Source organism: Protopterus annectens, chromosome 6.part0, assembly GCF_019279795.1.
Source record: "Protopterus annectens isolate FY-2018-M chromosome 6.part0, PAN1.0, whole genome shotgun sequence".
Classification (NCBI taxonomy): domain Eukaryota; kingdom Metazoa; phylum Chordata; order Ceratodontiformes; family Protopteridae; genus Protopterus; species Protopterus annectens.
In genome coordinates this window covers 1245803771-1245828533 of record NC_056737.1, presented here as the reverse complement: position 1 = coordinate 1245828533, position 24763 = coordinate 1245803771, and positions in this window count along the sequence as shown.

Below are 24763 nucleotides of genomic sequence, written 5' to 3'. Positions count from 1 at the left end.
GGAGAGACTACTGTCCACCTGTGTCCCAAGGTCTCTTATCACACTTTTGGAGTTAAGTAGACTACCACCTATGTGGTAGTTCATGGGTACAGAGGTTTTACCAAAAGGGATGACAATGCACTTTTTGGCATTGAGCTTGAGGCCATGGCTTTGACACCAGGCATCTGTCTCAGCGAGGCCCTTTTGTAGGATGTCCACATCTTTTGGAGTTTTGATTATGGCTCCTAGTTTGTAGTCATCTGCGAACTTCATTAGCCAAAGACCTTCTGTGTTAGCCTGTACTTCAGAGAAGTAGATACCAAACAGGAGAGGACCCAGGACTGAACCTTGTGGTACTCCACTTGTCACTGGTCTGTAGTTGGATTTAGAGTCTGCTACTTTCACAGTGTGGTTTCTGTCAGTGAGCCAGTTGGCAATTCATCTTGTGACATGTTACATTATTTGTAATAATCTGTTCTTTATCATTGCTTAATTGCAAAGTGGTCTGCCACTATTTCATGGTTACTGTAATGTAGTTAATTAGTGTAGGGTGTATCTTATACATTTTTAAGCACTCTTCTATCCATGAATGAGGGATACTTTCAAATGCTTTTTTGTAGTCAATCCATGCCATACTTAGATTTTTTCCCCTTCTTACAGTTCTCCTTTTAACAACAAATGATCCTTTCTTCCATATGACTTTCGTTTATTGCCCGTTTGTTCTACTGCCTTAATTGAGTTTTCTTCTAAATGACTATAAACTCTGTTGGTGTCAATTCCTGTGTATAGTTTATACATTGTTGGAAGACAAGTTATTTCTGCACATATATGATACAAGCTCTGATAGTACACAATTTGCTGACCTTCACCATAGATGTGCACTTGTGTGCATTACTAAACCCCACCCACAAATGCAGTTTGAACTAACATATGCATCTAGAAACCCTATAGAAGTCAGTATAACTGCTACATGATTAAATTGATGTGCTTGCCTGTTACCTGGGTGCCACCCACCTCCAGAACTTGTGTTTCTTGTGTTTGTTGTTGTGTGGGGGCTGCCCCAAGGTTAGCAAGAAGCTCCTCTGTTGCTGTAAGTGGGGCCTGTGTGGCTGGACACCTACCTATAGCAGTACAGTCCCTGGCCATGGCAGCAGCCCTTTGCGAGCCACGATGTATCAGGTCAGTTGCCCAATGCCTGACCTGATCATATGTGTGGCCATGGTGGCCCAAGGTGTTAACTCTGTGGACAAGTTCATCCCACAGGGCAGTCTGCTCCTGCAGATTTTATCTGCTATGGCCAGACATCAGCGCATGGTGCTGAATTATGGCATCGGTGATGACTGCATTTTCATCTATGGTATATGCTGCCTGCTGCTGCATGTCACCTGGAAGACATAAACAGGGAAACACATCACATGACTTCAGACATTGCTGAAAGTTATTTCTCAGAGTGGCACATCAACATTGACTATCATTATCCACCACTTACGGCCACATCATATCCCTGTCATCTACCAGCACAGTATGAACCTGCATTGCACTCTTGGTCCTGATGTGTCATGTTCCCCAATGAGGGCCAGTACATTGCACGGACAACCAGTCATCATTCATGTTGGTGTAGAGGGATTACAGTAGCCATCTTCCTTGCAGATGGGATGTCAATGGTGCTCAGGCTTTGTTTGCATACAGTGTGTAATGGAGCTGGAAGCACATGCCTAAGTTCATGTAGGATGCAGACAGGAATGTTATCATGTCCCATGGAGACTTGCTTTTATTGACTTTGATTAAGCAGTATGCACCTGCTCCCTGATAAGGGGAGGGGTGCAGGTGCTGTGCATGTCCACCTATACTGATGGTGAGCCAGGGGGGTGATGTTTGCCTTAAACCTGTCTGCAGCAGGTTGGCTATAGCTATGGTGTGTGTATGTGGTGTGATTGACCACCATTACAGGGTTGGTTGGGCTGTTGCCTCTGCGATTGCAGACATATGTGAAGATGGCCTTGTGATTGCCCTTGGTGGATGTGTCCAATATGTACTCATAGTTAGCCTTACAGTAATCCACCTGTGACCTTATATGCTTGTTCAGACAAAGGTTCACTTGCTGCCAAGTTGGTGCCTGCTCCTACTTTGCCCTGTGCAGCCAATATAGCAAACAATTATGTGGTTTGTGTATTGCTTCTCTCCATCAAAGGGGATTACTCTACATTGGTGGAGGCAGGTTTTACAAGTAAGGTATTGCTGAGTTCATGCAGCTGTGTAGGTGGTCATATAGCTGTTTGTAGTAGGCATGGACACAATGTCATAACACAGTTGGACATCTCTCTAATTTCAACCTGATAATCATGCTTATTCTAGTACCCATGTCTGTGTCTGGGCAATGCAGCAGCCCTTTCAAAAGCCAAAAGCACAGCATCAATGGGGCCAGATGGTGTCCCAGGCTGCATCTTGCATGAATTACAGAATGAACTAACCCCCACCTAAACACACTGTTCAACCTCAGCCTCTCCACAGGCTGTGTTCCCATAGAACTGACCCTAGTAACTATTTCCCCATAAGCCTGACTAGCCTGGTCTGCAAGGCTATGGAACTCATTAACAAAGATATTGGGAACCTCCAAACACTTGATCTGACCCAGTTCGGCTTTGTTAAGGGCAGATCATGCCTACTAAACCTGTTTGACTTCTTCGAGACAGTCAGCAAGGCCATAGATGAGGGGAAGGTGGTTCATATAACCTACCTTGACCTTGCCAAGGCTTTTGACACCATTCCCCACTCGGGAATTATAGAAAAACTCACCAGCCTGAACATAAACCCCTACATCACGAGATGGGTTGCCAACTGGCTTACAGACAGAACTCACACGGTAAGAATAGCAGGCTCCAGGTCCGACTCTAAACCAATCACAAGTGGTGTCTCACAAGGCTCAGTCCTGGGACCTCTACTGTTAGGCATATACTTCTCAGAAGTACAGGCAAACACAGGAGGACTCTGGCTAACCAAGTTCGCCAATGACTGCACACAGGAAGCCATAATTGACTCTCCGGCTGACAAGGACATTCTCCAAAAGGGCCTTACTGAGACGGACACCTGGTTTCAAAGTCATGGTCTCAAGCTAAATGCCAAAAAATGCATAGTCATCCCGTTTGGAAAAAACAAAACACCCATGAATTATCACATAGGTGGCATCCCCCTTAATTCAGAAGAGGTAATAAGAGATCTGGGGACCCAGGTAGATAGTAATCTCTCCTTTGACAATCATATTGCCAAAGTAGTTAGGAAATCCTTCTATGTAGCCTATCTAATTACTAAAGGGTTCGCATCTAGAAATAAAGAGGTTATAGTGCCCCTCTACTTGTCACTCATCAGTCCCATCATAGAGTACAATGCCCCATTTGGGATGTACCTCACTAGACACTTCCAACAGCTGGAAAGACCACAAAAGTACCTCACCAAGAGGATTACTGGCCTCAAACATATGTCCTATGCAGCCCGACTGGAAAAACTCCGTCTGTACTCAGTGGCATATCGCTTACTCAGAGGTGATCTCTGCCTGACTTACAAAGCCATGTCCAACTCAGAATTGATGGACATGCTCCACCTAAAGAAATCCAAGTTACTGCAAGCCACTCATTCTAGTGAGCTAAACCTCATCACAACAATAAATAGAACATGCTGGAGGGATAGATTCCTGTCACAGAGACTCCCCATGCTTTGGAACAAAATTCCTAACTACATTAGGCAGAGCCCCTCACTAACACTCTTCAAGAGAAATCTTGACGAGTGGATGGGTAACAGAAAATACACCCCTGGGATGACTTCATTGGCTCTTCTTGACATAGGCTCAGTTAATTAATCAATGGGGCGGCGAAAGCCGACACACTCTGGCTAGGCTTAAAAATGCCCACGGGCAGATAGCCTAGTACCTACCTATGAACCTATGATCATTGCCACTTAGATTCTTGACATAGCTAAAGAATGCCTTGTGGTTATCTTTGGAGTCCTTGGCAGTTTTTCTTTCGAAGCTAGCCTTGGATGATATTATGAGGGATCGTAGTTTCTTGCTGATACTAATCAGGGATGTCTTCCCTTCTTAGGATTTTACTCTTTTCTGTACTAGATTCCTCCTTCTATTGTATAGCTTGTTTATGGCAGGGGTCCATCAGACTGGTTTCCTTTTCTTGGAGGAGTGAGTCTTGGATTTGTTTGGAATAGCACGATCCATGTATAAGCCAAAGAAAAAAGTGTACCACAAACAAGTCAGGAAAAAGACCCACCAGGTCCTAAACCGAGAGCACAAACTGAACACACTGTTGTGCTTTGAAAACCAAGTTTTTGAATGAGTAGTCCCAGCTGGTAAATGTCAAATGATGCAAATTTGCAACTGCTATAAATAATCCTCCAAAATCCAAATAGGAACAGTTCACCGCTTTATTACCAAGATGTACAGAACAAAACAAGTAAAATCACGAGCACTTTCGCCCAGTCTTACCGGGCTTTTTCAAGTGTAACAACTGAACCATCAACGCTAGCTTTTATAGTGCAAGTGTATTACACTAATTAGCTCATTGTTTAAAACGTCACCATACCAGTGTTGAATTAAATCCAATTAACTCTGCACAAGTTAAAAAACGAAAAATAAATATATAGAAAAAAATATAACCACAAAAAATTCATTGTTAAAAAATGCTTATAAAACCTATGTACATGCTGTGAGAAATCATTTCCTATATTAAAAAAGTTTTTTTGTTTGTAATAACAGTGTGAACCATTTAACAAACTGTTGAATAGTGCTGTACCCAGTTAATTTCTACTACATAGCATACTAAAATAAAAATCAACATTCTTAAAACCAACAATGCTCCAAAAAGATATGTGTCCTGGCTGATGGTTTTAATCTTACAAATGCCGTTGAACCATTTAAAAAGAAATAGACAGGGGAATAAAATCTAAAAATTAACTAAAATAATGTGAATCTACTTGTGACATTCTGCCTATACCTAACAGAATGACCTAAAATACATTAATTTAATATTTAATCATTGCAATTTAAAAAAGAGACCTAACCCGTGCCATATACTCTTATTCATTGAATATTAAAGTACATTTCTTTTCTTTTTTAATACTGGAGCTAAACTAATACTGTTTTCTTGTAGGTGCCCGTGGAATGAATTAGTAAAGGATTTTGCAGCTTGGACAGCATTATCCTTTTGCATGGGGGTTTTGAAACTTTCCACCTCTTTTTTAAGTAACATGAAATTTGCTTTTGAAAAGTTTTTCATGGTAGTTTCCTTGTCTGGGGGTGGGGGCAGAATATGGATACCCAGAGTGATTTGTTTATGGTCAGATCTAACCAGCAAGGGGTTGATCTTCGGTGTAGAACACCAGTCGCCCATGTTGGTGATGACCAGGTCCAGTATCTTGTCACCTCTGATGGGATTGTTGACCAGTTGATCCAGGGCATTTGATTTTATAAATTCTAGGAAATGTTGGGCAAAGGAGTTAGTACTTGAGTAGTTCTCCCAGTTAATGTTTGGGTAATTGAAATCACCCAATATTAGGGTGCTTGGTAGGACCTTTATGTTTCCCAGTGTTTCCAGAAATGCGGAATGGGGGTCCTGGGACATGGTGGGTGATCTGTAGCAAGCTACAATTTGAACTGCAGTTTTGCCCATTGTTAGTTGTACGTGGATGATCGCTAAAGCATTGTGCTGTGCCACTGACCTGGAGGTGTGGGTATCCTTGATGAATATGCATACGCACCCGCCTTTTGTATTTTGGTCAGAGGTTGGGAGGTATGTGTGTGGGTACAGAGTGCATTCTACTGTGCATATGTGTCCATTATATGTGTAGTATATTCCACATAGCACTGTGACTTCCAGGTATGTCAGTGGTAGAGCAGTAGGTGTAGCTGACATGCATAATAGTTGGCACTGCAGTTATCTGCACATGGCTGAGTCAAAGACAGCACAGTACCTAGGCCACTACAACACGACAGCCGGGAGTAAGTGCTGGTCAGATTCTGACAGTATTAACCACACATACACATAACTCATTGCCCCCTATATATTGTGGACATGCAACATGTTTTCATGTGCATTGGGACAGCCCTGCCAATGTGTGCTGTGCTGCTATTTCCCTACAAACATACATGTTACTGCATTTCTTTGGGAATATGGGGGGGCACACCTGGCTCCATGTTCCACCCTGTGAACTCAGGAACACATGCCATAAACCTGTCATACTCAGTACCATGCATGCCCTCACCAACTGCATCAGGGTTGAGTGTATGGGAAAGACATGGCAGGGGCAACAGGTGCTGACAGGTGAATCTGTTATGGTTAATCTAATGGCTAAACTTGTGAGGCACCTACTGACAGTACTCCAGTAACCTGTTCTGTTTTTATGGGCCTGTGGTACTACACAACGCTGAGGTGACATGTCTGAAGGCTACCTGTCTGTGACAAAGGGTATGTATGCAAGTTCACAGTGTCTGACAACAGTGTCCCTCACACACGATCACATGCATACACACCTGGTAAATGTATATATAAAACTGTACCTTGGCTATGAAGCGGTGCATTTCCACTCTGCCATACTCCATGTTGGTAATATCTGCAGGGCCACAGCCTGCAGACCCACAGACACCTGGAACACAAACAGAATACAGCATTTCTGACTACATTCAGTCAATGGTACTAGCAGCAATAATGCATCATGACTGATAAGGTGATACACCTTTATGTGTACCCAAAACAAAGACAAGCAGACAGCACCTTAAATAGTATTACATAGCTACACTGTACTTTATTCACTCTGTGCATCAGACCCATATTAGCAGGCCCCTGCATCAAATGTATGGATGACAGGGATGTGGCACAGGTATCATCATATGCGCAGGGTGTGGTGTGTGTCTCCCAGTGGCCTAGGCTGGGCCATATGGTTGACATCAGGTGTGTGTGTGTTTAGAGGGGTATCCTATAGATGGACTGTGCAGAGGTGCTGTGTGTGTCTGGAGGTGACCTGCCTGTGATTCAGATGTGGGTGTATGTATGCACACTGTCACAACATGTGGTTGCCTTACACTGGGGTATGTTGGACAGCTGTGGACCATACATGGCAGGGTGCCCAGTTCACTGTCTCTGGCCACAGACTTGGAAACTGGCACTGCAAGGGGTCTCATTGACATCACCAGGCCCAAGGCCAGATGCAGTACTGCTTCCTGATGGTGACTGCTGTCTGCTGGATCTGTGTCCCTGATGGGAATGGCCCATGGCCTGCTCCATTGTGATGTGGACAGCAACCCCCCTTTGGTAGTGCTGTTGTCACTGCCACTACGGGAGTGTGAAGGTGCATGGTCCCATAGACTCTCAGCTGATGTTGGTGCTGACCTACATCCATGTGGCCGACACCCATCTCCCACCATATGCTCTAGCACAGACATGCCATGGTCAAGGATTGCCAAGGTCTCACCCCACCGTCTATTTATGACCTCAGTATTTTGATGTGTGGCCTCAACAAGGTCATGAATGTCTATTCATGACCTCAGTATTTTGACATGTGGCCTCAACAAGGTCATGTATATCGCCACATAAATCAGGAAGGGTTGCATCCAACACCCTGAGTATTTGCCTGGTGTTGCATTCACTAATTGCCTGTGCATCCATGACAGCCTGAAATGTGTCTGATGACACCTGCTGTGGCATTTGCGACAGTGACTTGATGAGCAGAAGTCCTCCTGCAAGCATTCCTGTTCATCTGCCTGTGTGCGACCCATATCTCTCATCCTTGTAGAGCAAAAAATCTGGACAAAGCCTAAAATGATGGGGGGACAAATAGGGACAGATTTTTAAATATTGCTCTTACAAACTTAGAAATTTGATAGAATAATAGGTTTTGCATTAGCATGCATTTTCTGGAGGATGTGGAGTCTTAAACTCAAATGTTTGTCATTATTTAATGACTTCAATCCTCAGCTGTTTTACTGAAAAGTACAGATTTTAGGAGGAGCACACCAAAAATAGGAGTCAAAAATTTGGACAGTCTGCGAAAATCTGTACAGTTGAAAGGTATGGTTGTACCTCGCCTCTACTCTGGCTATGGCAATATATACTCACACCTCACCACACTCGCCTGTTCCATGCCACCACCTGCCAACTGTACATTCTCTGTGACTGCTGGGGATGGGGCATGTGTGGGCATTGTGACTGTGTTCTAGGACATAGTGGATGACTGTTGGATGCCAACTAATTGCACATATTCAGCCCCTGACAACCCCACCTGTGCCTGACTATGGCCATCATCATTGTCAGAGTCTGCAGAGACACTGACATCAGATTCTGAGCAGGAGGGACAATGACCACCATGTCCACCTGAGGGGGGATGACAGCACATGTAAATGAATACCTACACTATAACGTTTTCTGCTACACACACACACACACACACACACACACACACACACACACACACACACACACACACACACACACACACACGCTTACACACGTTTACACACGCTTACACACGTTTACACACACACACACACACACACACACACACATACACACACACACAAACACACACTCGCGTGCACACAAGTACACACACACACACACACACACACACACACACACACACACACACACACACACACACACACACACACACATCTGAGGTAGCAGACAGGCATTATACAGACCTCACAATAGCCAACTGGTGACATGCACAACACAGTTAGACCACTACATACACACCCTGGACAGGCCCCTGACATCATGCAGTGCAGCCCTTTACACTTAATGTTACTACTTATGTACACCTCTATGATACGTGGGTAGTGATGGGCCTTCAAGTAGCACACACTGCACCCATGTATACATAACTGCTGTTCACCTGTATCGCACAATGTCAACTCCTACAGAACATACCTCTCAACTGTGCAAAGTGTCACTGAATGTCTACATGTGTGGCTCATATTTCTAGTTTGTTCTTCAAAAATAATGTGTTTGTCTGACACATTACTGGGATGATCTGGGGACTGGTGTCACTAATTAATGGCATATTTTGAGTTTCACACTTCAAAACCTGCAGTACATGTATGTTACAGCAGAACTGGTTGCACTAACAACCTTCTAAGCTGACAGTCGATATTATAAGTGTAAACACCCCTATTAACATGCCAGGTTTGTCTGATATATAACATGAGACCACAGAAATAATGTGATAACATTTCCTACTTTTAATGTGACTTATAACTTGTGCAATCCAATTGAAGAACAAACACAATGATTAGGGGTAACATACAGAAGTTGAAATACATACAATAGGCTGGTTGCATGATTGTGCACAACTTTAAACTAATACTTTGTCAAAGCACCTTTTGATTTCATAATAGCAGTCAGTCCTCTTGGGAAGGTGGGTATCAGCATGACACATCTCGACTTAGCAATATTTGTACACTCTCCCTTGCAAAAGCCCTCCAACTCTGTCAGATTGTAAGGGAATCTGTTCTGCATAGCCCTCTTAATGGCAACCCATAGATTTTCTATTGGATGTAGGTGTGGACTGTGGCTGAGCCATTCGAAAACTTTGATGTCTTCTGGTGAAGACATTCTTTTTTTGGATTTGGATGTATGGTTTGTGTCATTGTCATGTGGAAAGGTGTAATTCCTCTCCATCTACAGCTTTCTAGCAGACACACAAAGTTTTTGGTCCAAAAGGAGCTGGTATTTGGACCTGTTCCTAATTCCCTCTACCTTGGTTAAAGGCCCAATTCCAGCTTATGAACCGCAAACCCAAAGCAGGGCAGTGCCATCGCCATGCGTCACCATGGGGATGGTGTTCTTTTGGTGATGCACAGTGCTGTAATTGTGCCAAACAAACCTTTTGTTATTGTGGCCAAAAAGTGCAACCTTGGTCTCATTACACTATAACGACATTTCCCCACATGCTTTGAGAGACCTGATGTATTTTTCTTAAGAAATTTGCCAGACCTGGATGTTGTTCTGTGTGAGAAAAGGCTTCAATCCATAGCTCAGACATGTGAAGAATATGGGAGATTGTTGTCACATGTACACAACCAGTACTTGCCAGAGATTCCTGCAGCTCCTTTAGTGGTACTGTAGGTCTCCTGGCAGCCTCCCTGACCAGGTTGGGTCTTGTCTTTTCCATGCATTTGGAAGGATGCCCAGTTCTTTGCAATGTCAATGTTGCCCCATATTTTGACCACCATTTGATGAGTCTTCACTGTGTTCCATGGTATATGCAATGCTGTGCAAATGTGTGTGTACCATTTCTGGGCTGATACCTCTCACAAATGAGAACCCTTTGCTGCTTCGTAAGTTGTATGCAAATTATGGCTGTTGCTGTGGCAGGCAACTGAGTAAATGTTAGGATAATCCTGGTAGGGCAGCTGACCATTATTTGCTGCTAATCAAAGAATCTCTGTAATTGATGGCAGGTGTGTACCCAAGAAGATGTAATGCTGTAATTATATTGAAAGCTGCTTCAACACAGTATTAGCTTCAGCCTGTGCACTCATATGCATCTAACTTCTTGTATGTTTCTCATGTGTCATAATTGTTCCGCTAACAGATTTGTTTGTTTTACAATTGAATTGTACAGGTTATACATCACATGAAAGGTTGGAAGGGTTAAGAAATGTTTTATTGTGCTCTCATTTTTGTATATCACAAATACCTGGCATTGTAACAGGTGTGTGTACACCATTTATATCCAATGTATAACACTAATGTATAACATATGTCCCTAGTTTTGGGATTTGTCCCCCCAATTCATCAGTTTTTGTTCAGATTTCTTGTAATGACAGGTTGTGAGCTATGCTACTGATATGTGACATCTCCTGCAAATAGGCCCCTCTGATGACTACTGTGATGTGATGCAGTTAACCCCACCAAAAGTGAACATGCAGATATTGCAATATGATTGAGAGTAACAATTGTGTGCATGGCCAAATGCATGACCTTAACATGCCTGGGTACTGGTGAGCCACAACAGGAAAATCCCATACTCACCAGCTTCAGGCTGCTGTCTGGCATCCAGACCAGAGAGACCTATGTAGTTGTGGGGGAGAGGTATTGTCAGCAGACTCACATTTGCCATTGGTACAAGATGAATGCTGCTTTTCTGCACTTTTTTAATTTCTCCAAGTCTTTTGGGTTTCTAATACCATGATGGGAATGGACCCATTTCTAAGTCAAAATACGATTAAAGTTAATGAAATTAATATTGTTTCACTCTTTGATGTCAGCCAAAAGTGCTCTTTGCAGCACCCGCAATGTGCCCAGTAATGACTCCTTCTGCAATTCGTAGAGTGTTGCATGAATTGGTAACATATCTAAATACGATTGTAAATTCTTTTTATAAGACCCATTGCTCCTACTATTATTGAAACTATCTGGGTATCTTTCTTCTACATGGCTCTCATTTCTGCCTGCAGATCCAGGTATTTTATGACTTTATGTCTCTCTCTGTATGCAAGACACTGTAGTCACTGGGTGTGGCGATTTCAATGATCAATACTGCTTTTGTCTTCTTTTCTTGGACCACTATATCCAGTTTTCTAGCATCAATCTTTTGAACTGTTGGTATTGGGTGATCTCATGTGATAAAAAACATCATTTTCTATGATTCTTTGTGGCTTATGTTTTCAGTGTTTTTCAACCACTTCGATAGCATAATGTTTGCACAATCTCCAGTGTAACAGTCTCGCCACGCTATTATGCCTTTCAGTATACAGTCCCTCTGCCATTAGTGCGTCACAACCAGCAACAAGGTGTGTGACTGTTTCCAATTTGGTTTTACAAATCCTAAATATGTCTGTTTTTCCCACATATTCAATGGACTGTGTAAACCAGCACATATGTAGCCTACAGTCTTGGGCTGCCAATATTAACCTTTTATTTCTTGATGTGAATTCACCTCTCTTAAGCCATTCCTGCATTTGTTCTTGATCAACAGTGGCTCTTCCAGAAGTTTTCTATACTTGCAACTTTGCCACATTTCTTGCCTTCTCATCTGGTCCTTCACCTTATATTCTTTCTTTTGTTTTTTAGCACATTCAATTGCTGCCTGGTTTTTATCTACTTCTGGTTTGATTTCCATTCCTGCTTGACGTCGATACACTTCTGCTAAATTAAACTGAGATGTCATCTTTGATTTATTCTCCTCATGTTTCAAAGCTTTCACTACATTTGGATCATGTGAGGTCAGTAAATATGTGTGAAGTTCCACAATTGCAGATCTATATGCGTAATCAATTTCAAGGAGGCCCATTCCTCCTTCGGAATGGGGAATATAGAATTTTGGTATACACTGATTTTTATAAATCATTTGGTAAGCATGAAACATCCTTCTTGTTTTAATATCCAGTCTATCCAACACTTTTTGGGGCCAGTCAATCACTCCAAAACTATAAGTTAGGACAGGAAGAGCAAATTGATTTATGGCTTGGATCTTGTTCCTAGATGTCAATGCTGTTTTAAGGATTCATTTAAGTCTTCTAAAGTGCTCCTTACTGAGTTTTATTCACATTTGTTCATGTTTTATTGCTGATTCTTCATCAGTTCCCAAGTATTTATACACTCCCTCTTGCTCAAGTTCTTTTATATCACATTCTTGTCCCAAACTGATGTTTTCCTGGTACTGAAGTTTTCCCTTTTTAAAGGTTGCTTTTGCACATTTATCAAGACCAAATGACATTCCAATATCATCTGAAAAAGTTTTGACAACCTGCAGCTGTGCTTTCAGTTCCTCATCTGATGAGCTATACAGTTTTAAATCATTGACAAAGAGAAGATGAGAAGTCATTAGACTTTGTTGTTTTCTAGGAGCCAAGTTGTAGCCATGGCCTAAGCTGTTACGTAATCAGCTTAATGGATTAATGGCAAGACAGAATAGCAACAGTGACAAAGAGTCACCCTGAAATATCCTCCTTTGAATTTTTATCCCTGGTATAATAATCTGTCTTTTATCATTGCTCAATTGCAAAGTGGTCTGCCACTGTTTCATGGTTACTGCATTGTAGTTAATCAGTGTAGGGTGTATCTTATACATTTTTAAGCACTCTTTTATCCATGAATGTGGGATACTATCAAATGCTTTTTTGTAGTCAATCCATGCCATACTTAGATTGTTCCCCTTCTTACAGTTATCCACTATAACGTTTTTAAACAACAAATGATCCTTTGTTCCATATGACTTTCTTTTATCGCCCTTTTGTTCTACTGCCATAATTGTGTTTTCGTCTAAATGACTATAAACTCTGTTGTTGTCAAGTCCCATCATAGTTTATACGTTGTTGGAAGACAACTTATTTCTGCACATGTATGGTAAAAGCTCTGATGGTACACAATTTGCTGTCCTTCACCACAGATGCACACTTGTGTGCATTACTAAACCCCACCCAAAAATACAGTTCGAACTAACATATGCATCTTGATACCCTATAGAAGACAGTATGACTGCTACATGATTAAACTGATGTGCACTGTGGCCTTGACTGGACCCTCATTGCCTGTTACCTGGGTGCCACCCACCTCCACAACTTGTGTTTCTTGTGTTGGCTGTTGTGTGGGGGCTGCCCCAAGGTAAGCAAGGAGCTCCTCTGTTGCTGTAAGTGAGGCCTGTGTGGCTGGACACCCACCTGTAGCAGTACAGTCCCTGGCCACGGCAGCAGCCCTTTGCCAGCCACGATGTATCAGGTCAGTTGTCCAATGCCTGACCTGATCATATGTGTGGCCATGGTGGCCCAAGGTGTTAACTCTGTGGACAAGGGCATCCCACACGGTAGTCTGCTCCCACAGATTTTGTCTGCTATGGCCAGACATCACCCCATGATGCTGAATTATGGCATCGGTGATGGCTGCATTTTCATCTATGGTATATGCTGCCTGCCGCTGCATGTCACCTGGAAGACATAAACAGGGAAACACATCACAGGACCTCAGACATTGCTGAAAGTTATTTACAGAGCCAGCACATCAACATTGACTATCATTATCCACCACTTACGGCCACATCATATCCCTGTCATCTGCCAGCACAGTATGAACCTGCATTGCACTCTTGGTCCTGATGTGTCATGTTCCCCAATGAAGGCCAGTACATTGCATAGACCACCATTCATCATTCATGTTCATGTAGAGGGATTACAGTAGCCGTCTTCCTTGCAGATGGGATGTCAATGATGCTCAGGCTTTGCTTGCATACAGTGTGTAATGGAGCTGGAAGCACATGCCTAAGCTCATGTAGAATGCAGACAGGAATGTTATCATGTCCCATGGAGACTTGCTTTTATTGACTTTGATTAGGCAGTATGCACCTGCTCCCTGATAAAGGGAGGGGTGTGGGTGCTGCGCATATCCACCTATACTGATGGTGAGCCAGAGGGGTGATGTTTTCCCTACACCTGTCTGCAGCAGGTTGGCTATAACTATGGTGTGTGTGTGTGTGTGTGTGTGTGTATATGTGGTGTGATTGACCACCATTACAGGGTGGGTTGGGTTGTTGCCTCTGAGATTGCAGACATATGTGAAGATGGCCTTGTGATTGCCCTTGGTGGATGTGTCCAATTTGTACTCATAGTTTGCCTTATAGTAATCCACCTGTGACCTTATATGCTCGTACAGACAAAGTTGGTGCCTGCTCCTACTTTGCCCTGTGCAGTCAATATAGCAACCAATTATGTGGTTTGTGTATTGCTGCTCTCTAGCAAAGGGGATTACTCTACCTTGGTGGAGGCAGGTTTTACAAGTAAGGTATTGCTGAGTTCATACAGCTGTGTAGGTGGTCATATAGCTGTTTGTAGTAGGCATGGACACAAGGTCATAACACAGTTGGACACCTCTCTAATTTCAACCTGATAATCATGCTTATTCTAGTACCCATGTCTGAGTCCGGGCAATGCAACAACCAGTAGTTGTAGAAATCTAACTCTGCTGGATGCACAGAAACTAAGATTATGCACATGTACAACATGTATAGTTTATTTACCTGACATTTTGCATCCCATGTCTGTTGTTATTAGGTGGCCAGGTACACCTACTCATACATACATGTGCACAGGTAATACGTGAAAGAAAAAAAAAGCTGGATAAACGCCTGGTATACACCTCAAGCGAAAAAAATGAAAAGACCAATGGTTATACCACAGCTGAAGATAAAAATGGAATAATCCACGTCAGGAAATAAATCATTTGCAGCTTCACAGTAGGGCCCTTTATAAAACCAAAAGTTGTAACTGAGATGTAGTAGTCAAGGTAGGAAACGGTTCACTTGCAGTTTCACACCACTTTATTAAACAAGAGTAAGCGCGTTCGCGATCTAAGTCAGCTGATCACTTCTTCAGACTCATAAAAACAGTTGAAACATTGGTATTTAAAATATGGTTCAACCAATGAAAACACATATAGAACTATGACATAGACTAATTAAAATTGCATACATCAGTACATTAATTTGCCTTATATTCTGCATACGATGAAATAAAATATACATATAACAGACACATTTTATGTAATAATCCATATTACTTAATGTTTTAGTGGTCTGGATTTTAAAAAAGGTTTCAAGGAAACAGCATTGTTCAATCCAGGAGACCTATCTGCCTGAAGTAGTAAAATCCATCTTTGTTCGGCTTCCTCTACCTTATTTCTTATATCACCTCCCCTCTTACTTTTATTTATTATTTCTAAAACCATGAAACTAAAAATATGTTTCCTATCTTCTTCTTCCACATGTTTTGCTAAAGCACTTGTGTCTTTTTTATTTCTTATATCTCTAAGGTGTTCAAGGATACGTTCCTTTAGACACCTATTGGTTTTGCCTATATAAAAGGCATGACAGACAGTGCAGAAGCTGAAATAAACCAAATCTTGTGTTCTGTAGTCAGCATAAAAATCTATATCAATTATAAATCCTAGTGTAGGATGTTTATATGTAGATTTATTATATAAATAGTCACATGCTGTACAATTTCTGCAAGGAAAAGTCCCCTGCCTATCAGATAGGATCATTCTTTAATTATTTCTGGATTTATAACACAGTTGCCTTTTTAAGGACCTCTTATTTCTAAAAGAAAAGCTGGGTCTATCTTCTAACAATTCTCTCAAGTCAGGATCCGACAATAAAACATTCCAATTCTTCTCAAAAATATTACAGAACCTTCTGATGTCACTTGAATAAGTTATAGGGAATATAACTTTAAAATCATGACCTTCCTTGCTTTTAACATCTTCTATAGTATTTGAGAAGAGCGGTTTACATCTCCCATCTTTATTTTCAATGGTATATTTAGAGCTTTCATTTATGTCTTTCTTATTATAACCTCTGTTTAAGAAGTCTTTCTCTAATATAGTCATTGTCTTCACAAAGCCTTCATCTGTATTATGTAAGCGGCTTATTCTCATATATTGTCCTTTCACTACATTTTTGTGTACAAATGTTGGATGCATACTAGTCTTATGTAAGATACTATTTCTCCATGTAGATTTTCTATACATCCCTGTTGTAAGTTCGTCTAACGCTGTTTTTAACCAAAACATCTAGGAACTCAATAGAGTCCCTGGAATGTTGACTAGTGAATCTTAAAAATTCAGTGGTGCTATGTAAGTACTCCACCATCTCTTGCAACTCTTCACTAGTACCATCCCATAACCTATGAAGACGTCATCTACAAAACGTATATACCATACAATTTTGCAGGCATATTTATTGCTAGCACTTAATACATGATCTTTTTCCCATGCAGCCAATGCTAAGTTGGCGTAGCTGTTAGCACAAGCCGTGCCCATTGCTACACCAACTTTCTGTAGAAAAAACTTGTCATTGAATATAAAGACATTATTTTCTGGGACAATATCAAGCAACTCACATATCAAATTAATCTTAGTGCTTTGAAAAACTTGTTTCAAGGTCAGAATATCATGTATTTTCTCAATACCCCATTTATTCGGTATCACTGTGAACAGTGAAGTGACATCCATTGTCACAAACATATAATTTCTATTAATATTCCTGGTCTTATTATATAACAGTCGCAGAAATGCCTTTGTATCCCTTTGTATAGTCTCACATGATTTTAGGACTATTTGTAAATTTTGTTCAATATAAATTGAGATGGCTTCTGTGGCCCATCCTTTACTGGATACAATAGGTCTCATAGGGGGCTGTATGATGTCTTTGTGAATTTTAGGTAGACCATAAATAATGGGTATAGTTGGATGTTCTATCTGAAAGTAGTCAAACAATTCCTCTGATACATAATTAGTAATCAATAAGTCAAAAATCTATACAGATATCCTATCAATTATACCTTGTACTTGTCTCTCATTTAGTTCAACATAAGTATCTGTATCCTTCAAAAGTTCCATCATTTTCTTGTAATAAAAAAAACTTATCCATTACTACTACACTGCCCCCCTTGTCAGTGGGCCTAATTTCAATGCTGTGAGAATTATTTAGTTCTGACAGTGCTTCAGTTTCTGATTTACTCAAGTTATAAGATCTAGGTGGAAGATTTTTAGCATGCATCTCTCTAATTTCATGTTCACACACATTAGTGAAAGTTTCAACTGTGGGATGTATCTTGGGTACAAAGGCACTAGGTTGTTTAAACATATTATCAAATACATTTCTTTTAAACATGGTTTTAAGTGTTAGGTTACGAGAAAATAACTTCTGCTCTTTTAATAAATCAGTTAATACTGTTTTCTGTGCTGGAATAAAGTTCAGGCCTCTATTTAACAACGAGGCTTGTGCATCAGTTAAAGAAAAGCTAGATATATTAATTATCAAGTTTTTTGTTGGTTTTTGCTCCTGGTGTTCATATATGCAGGAGTCACTCATTCCCTCTGCTGTAATCGCGTTCTCCCTCTTTGATTTCTGCTGCTCGACCTGTCCCTTATTGGCAGCGCCTTCTTTAACACAAATGGATGGATTGAAGTTTGTGTAGCTTCCTTTTGCTCCAAAAAAGCTACTGAATCAGAATTAACACTGGAATCCATCCTTCTGTTAGTGCAAGCCATTTGGAAAGTTTCTTTTGCCATTCCACCATTTTCAAATGTGGGAGGTTCTATACATACTCTCTCTGTGCTGACATCACTGTTCTCACAGGGATTCTGATTTAAAGGGGCAGTACTATGCATATTTGAATTTTCAGAAATCTGTACTGCAGTCATTTTTTCTACATTTTCTGTACTCACAGAACACCTTAGAGATATAAGAAATAAAAAAGACACAAGTGCTTTAGCAAAACATGTGGAAGAAGAAGATAGGAAACATATTTTTAATTTCATGGTTTTAGAAATAATAAATAAAAGTAAGAGGGGAGGTGATATAAGGAATAAGGTAGAGGAAGCCGAACAAAGATGGATTTTACTACTTCAGGCAGATAGGTCTCCTGGATTGAACAATGCTGTTTCCTTGAAACCTTTTTTAAAATCCAGACCACTAAAACATTAAGTAATATGGATTATTACATAAAATGTGTCTGTTATATGTATATTTTATTTCATCTTATGCAGAATATAAGGCAAATTAATGTACTGATGTATGCAATTTTAATTAGTCTATGTCATAATTCTATATGTGTTTTCATTGGTTGAACCATATTTTAAATACCAATGTTTTAACTGTTTTTATGAGTCTGAAGAAGCGATCAGCTGACTTAGATCGTGAAAGCGCTTACTCTTGTTTAATAAAGTGGTGTGAAACTGCAAGTGAACCGTTTCCTACCTTGACTACTACATCTCAGTTACAACTTTTGGTTTTATAAAGGGCACTACTGTGAAGCTGCAAGTGATTTATTTCCTGATGTGGATTATTCCATTTTTATCTTCAGCTGTGGTCTAACCATTGGTCTTTTCATTTTTTATGTGCACAGGTAATACCTGGTATACATTTCTGTTCTGTGTCAGTATGGCACACTGTATTTCCACTCTTGCTGCTCAGTCATTCCTCTCAACCTGTTATGGCAGAACATCTGGAGGATGCCACATATACATGGGGGGGCGATTGGCCAAGATTAGTAACACTTTCTTAATATTCCTGTAACACACTTAAGTCATTTGATAGCACAGTAGCCTTCGCATTCAAAGACATACTCTGGAAGATGTCTGATGCTCATATGACAGGAAGAGAGGAGAAAGGCTAGGAGTGTGGTAGTGAGGGTAGGAACGAACATTTAATGTTGGCAGTATGACTGGTATAGGGACCGTGCTAGCTGATATGATGGACAGAAGGAAGGGTGATATATTGTGTGTGCAAGAGACCAGATGGAAGGCGGTAAGGCTATGAGTATTGGAGGTGGGTCCAAATTGATCTATCATGGTGTGGATGGGCGGAGAAATGGTGTCAGGGTTATCCTGAAAGAGCAGTATGCCAAGAGTGTTTTAGGAGGTGAAAAGCGTGTTGGATAGAGTGATGTTTATGAAGCTGGAAATTGATGGTGTAATGATGAAGGTTGTAAGTGCATATGCTCTGCAAGTTGGGTGTGTGATGGCTGACAAAGAAAAATCTTGGAGTGAGTTGGTTGAAATGGTGATGACTGTACCCAAGGGTGAGAGAGTGGTGATTGGAGCAGATTTCAATGGGCGTGTTGGTCAGGATTGTGTAGCAGTGTAGTGTGTAAATTTTATTTGGCCAGTGTAAGGAGGGGGTAGCTGTAAATGTTATAGCTCCTTTTCTATCTGACTGTGCTTGCTGCTCCAGTTTATGTTGTCTGTTGGCTGTATATGTTTGTAGGAGCAGACTGCGACATGTCTTATTCCATGATCAGGACTCATACTACACTGTGAATTGAACCGATATATGTAGGGGTAGTGTGTTAGTGGCAAACATGATGTTTTTGTTCACACAGTCCTTATACTCTACTGTTCATTTGGCTTACCTGTATGTCACTGTGACTGTTGTGAAATTGGTTGTGGGTATGCACTTTCACACTGTCTATTTTTCAGTGCTGTTGCATCCCCTGTAGTGCCTGATATATTTGCAAATACATGTGTAATTGCCCATAGCGGATTTGGGATAGTGTTGTGTCAGTCTGAATGTAGTTTGGACGGTGCTTGGTGACATGCTTAGCAGCTCAGTGTAGTTTCCCTAATGTGATGTTATGTCCAGATATTTGTAGGATGTAGTGTTTTCTGGCCCCCATAAGTGTTTTGTATTTCTGACACATCAGTGGGATGATGTGAGGATTTAAGTCACTAACTAGTGAGACATTATTGAGTGTTGGACTTGTGCTAATTCAGTCAATATATGTTAAAAGAGATGGGAGGGTGTTACTGCAGCAACCGTGTCAGCTTATCAACGCCACTATTTTGATATGTCCCTATTTTCATGGCTTTCTCCACCCACTTTGTCAGGCTTGGTCCAGATTCATTGCAATAAGTGGTTCTGAGCATACCTCATGACTGGCCAGATTGTTTCAGAATGTCCAGGTTTATTGCTCATATTTCTGTTCTGTTCCACATATTCATTATTTTTATTTCTCTGGTAAATCATTGTGATGATCTGAGGATTTATGTCAGTAAATGATAACATACATTTTAGTTTCAGACCTCACATCCTTCAGAACATGTATGCTGCAACAAACCCTGTTAATCTAGCAACTTCCTACATTTATACAAGCAATATTTAAAATAGGTCCCTAGTTTGGTCCATTGTCGCTCCATTTTGACAGCCTTTCATCAGATTTCTTGCACTAAGAGGTTGAGAGGTATGGTTCTGAGATATGACTCCATTATATATACATATATATATGTATGTATATATATATATATATATATATATATATATATATATATATTTTTATAGGTATATCTCTATATATATTATGTATATATTTTTCCATACATATGCATCTCCGTACATATATACATGTGTATATGCATATATACAAAACCTGACTGATTCTACAGAATCTTTTCTCTACTGTTGAATGAATCTACTGCATGATATGCTTGAAAAATCATCAGAAATCCCTACATTTCAAATGGTGTAGTGGTAGAGTTCTCTGACTAGGGTATACAGGGCCCTGGGTCCAAGATTTGGCAGGGCTGATTATTTTGTTGCTAGGCAGAACAGTGGCTGATGGAGTCAGAGCAATAAAGTAGTTTTAAGTGGCGTTAAGTGGGTTTGCTTGGGTTTGCACAATGCTAAGCAATGCCAACACACAGTTAACCGTAAATATGCTTAATATGTGTTGACTTCACTTAGCATCGTCCAAACTCACTTACTGCTGCTTCCACCCACTCTAATTCATTTGAAAGAAAAGAAAAAGGGGTGATAGGAAAGTGGTGAAAATGGGGCACACAGAGGATAAACAATATGAAAGATAGCTAGGGATACGCAGGATGGGTGTAGGGAAAGCCCATAGCTATCCATTTCTAATATAGCAACAGCTGTGCATTTGTACAAAATTTGGAGGTGAATTTGGGCATTCAAATCCCAGAGAGAGGGGTGAGGACATCAGAAATGTGTTGTCAAGTCAATTTTACCAGATTACATGTGTCCAGTGGACACGTTTGCGAAATAGACAGCTATGTATTAGGTGATATATTTATTTGGGACAGATGCCATTTTCTTATTTTTAAGGTGAGAGTGGGATGTTGGGAAGGATTGTAGGTACATCTGGGGAGGTAGGTTGGGTAGGGAGACAGACAAGACAGACAAGACAGCAGACAGGGGCAGTATATGACACATGAGGGGGGTAAACCCATTTCATGAGGAGGGTGGTTAGTAATCCCTGGCCCATGGTCCCCATATGGTTACAGTGGGACTGAGATCCCCACCCATGGACAGGCACCACAGCACCTTCACAGTCCCAAAGGTAACTGTGCTGGGGGCTGGACAGGAGGGATGGCCTGTCCCTTGAGGTGCACCAAGCGGCTCTCAATCTGGCACAGCTGCTCTCCGAACTCAGATCAAAGGGTACTGCACAGCAAACCCCAGATCTGACTGTGGGTGACAGGCTCCTGTCCATACCTGCTCCTGGGGGGATGGGCTCCATCCCATGTGGTGGGTCCACCCAAAAGTAGTGCAGGACTAGCAGATGAGGGCAATCTGGGTTGGGTCCCAGACATACTGGGGCCCAGTGCCATGGCCAGGTGAGGTGGGACAGGCATTTCCGCTGAGATCTGCCTTCCCAAATGCACTATGGTGTTGAGGTTTTACAAAATATAATCAAGTAAAGTAGGTGCAGAACCAACAACTCAAAAAATAATGAAATCAGCACCAAAAGCACCAAGAAGAATCAGTCGCAGGCAAGCGATATCCAACAGTGATTTTATTGCTATAAGACTGACATCACACCAACAAAACAGTACAGATCAGTACTAGGATTAAGCGCTTTCATCCACACATAACGTGGACTTCATCAGATCTCTACTGTTTTGTTGGTGTGATGTCAATCTTATAGCAATAAAATCGCTGTTGGATATCGCTTGCCTGCGACTGCTTCTTCTTGGTGCTTTTGGTGCTGATTTCGTTATTTTTTGAGTTTTACAAAATATGTTGATTAGTCATGAACAGCACATTTCAAGATGAGTTATAAGAGCATGTGTGGGTGTTTCAATTAACCCCATAAAACAGATTTGAAACAATTGCATAACAAACAGAACACATGCATAAATGGAACAACAGTATGTGTCATAACAGCATGCCATAACATTGACGGCAACAGGCCACCAACAATAGTATTTGAACAAAGTATGTTAACATGCAAGCAATCAAACATATTAACAATAATATAACACAAGTGCCAACATTAGGGTTTGAGCACAACATACCTGTAGTATATGAGTAATAATTATTGATGCAGATGAGGGGTGAGGGGAGAGACAAAAAGTCATTCAACTGTTTATGCTTCAATTCTCCACAACAGTACTGCTCAATACTCTATGGGTCTGCCCTCATTTTACATCTGCCTATGGCCCATAGATTTTGTAGTACAAACATACCTATTAAACTGTCAGCCTGGAATGGTATGAGGCAAACTGTGATGACTCTGGGTACATGAGTAGAGGGGGCTTGTAAATGTTAGGGTTACATATCTGGCAAAGGAGGGGTACCCTGAACTGCTGGTATGTGAGTGTGCTGCTGGCATACATCAACTGGTTTCCTATCTGTGTCCAGGATTATTTGCAGCAGTGACCAATAGCTATGACAGCATGACACTTGAGGGACATATATCGGGAACATACCTCTCAACCACTTAGAGCATGACATCTGGACAAAGCCATACATAAGAGCAGGACAAAGGCCAATACATATGGACAATTTTTAGATATTGCTGTTACAAACTTAGAAAGTTGGTAAAATAACAGGTTTTGCATTTTCATGGCTTTTCTGAGGGATATGATGTCTGACACTTAAATGTTCATAGGTAGGTACTAGGCTATTGGCCCTAGGGCCTATATAAGCCTAGCCAAAAAGGTACCCTGGCTTTCGTCACACAAGAAAATTATTTTCCTGTGCTCCTGTCAAGCAGAGCCACAGAGGTGATATATCAGAGGTGTCTATCATTATTTTCTAACTTCAGTCTATAATGATTTACCACTGATTTGCCATGACATCACTACTTTATGTAAAATGGACCAAAAAGCTGAGCCAAATATCTGGACATTCAGTGAATATATGTACAGTTGAGAGGTATGATTCAGGAAGAGTGCATATTGTATGTACCTACCCTGCTGTCATTTGCAGGCATGTGGTGGTACAATTGAACAGTTGTACATAGTTTATTAGTATACACTTCATACAGCTACTGGCATCATTTCCTTACCTGTAAAATCTGTGGGGAAAATATCTGTTAACACTACCTGACTGCTTTTACATTTATTCCTGATTCCTTGTGTGTTGATTTGCACACATCTTAGTACCACTCCCTAGATTTGGACCATGTCTGGGTATGCAAAATTAACAACTAAGCTATATCTCATCACAATACGCTACTTGGGAACTGATGTTTCTTGTTTCACTGGTTTCTGCCTAATAGTCTCTTGGTTAGACAGTCTGGACTTGTACTCATGTGATGCATACCTGACAGATAGTTATTGTACTGTGCATGACTCCTTTGGATTACTACAATCTAGAAAGCAAAGGTTAACGGAAGGCAATGCTGCATTGAACATACTTTGATACAGTACATATTACTATTCAGGGTTCAGAGCTTAGTGCAGTATATATTTCACATTTAATTTATATCTCGTTTTACAGCTACACCATCTACAGTTTCTCTTAACAGCTTTTTCACAAATGAACCTCAGTTAATGTATACTGTCACAGCTATATTTGCTGTGAAGAACTTGTATACATTCTATATATGTCAACAACAACATACCAGAATAAACACAACAGTTTTTTGTAAAGGTCTTTACTGTACATCAGTATTAGTTGTAAGATTATGCTCAACAGGGTTTTAAGAGTGAAAGTAATTCTGTTACAAATATGTGACATAAATAAGGTATAAAATAAAGCTTGCTTAAATGCAGAAACAGAGTTTAGTAATATGTGATTAGCATCTATACTAAATGACTGTTGCTTGAAAAATAAGGAACTTACTGAATGGATATCTTTCCTTACAGACTTAAAAACAGGATGTATGCATTTCATTGTCAGTGGGAGCAAAAATGTAAAATCTGCTTTTTTTTTTTTTTTTGAGTGGACAACATGACATGTTTCTATCATATGACACTGTTACAATGTGTTTCCTTAAAAAACATGCTTTTCTGCACTTATCAGCAATTGCACAAGAACAGATGTTCTT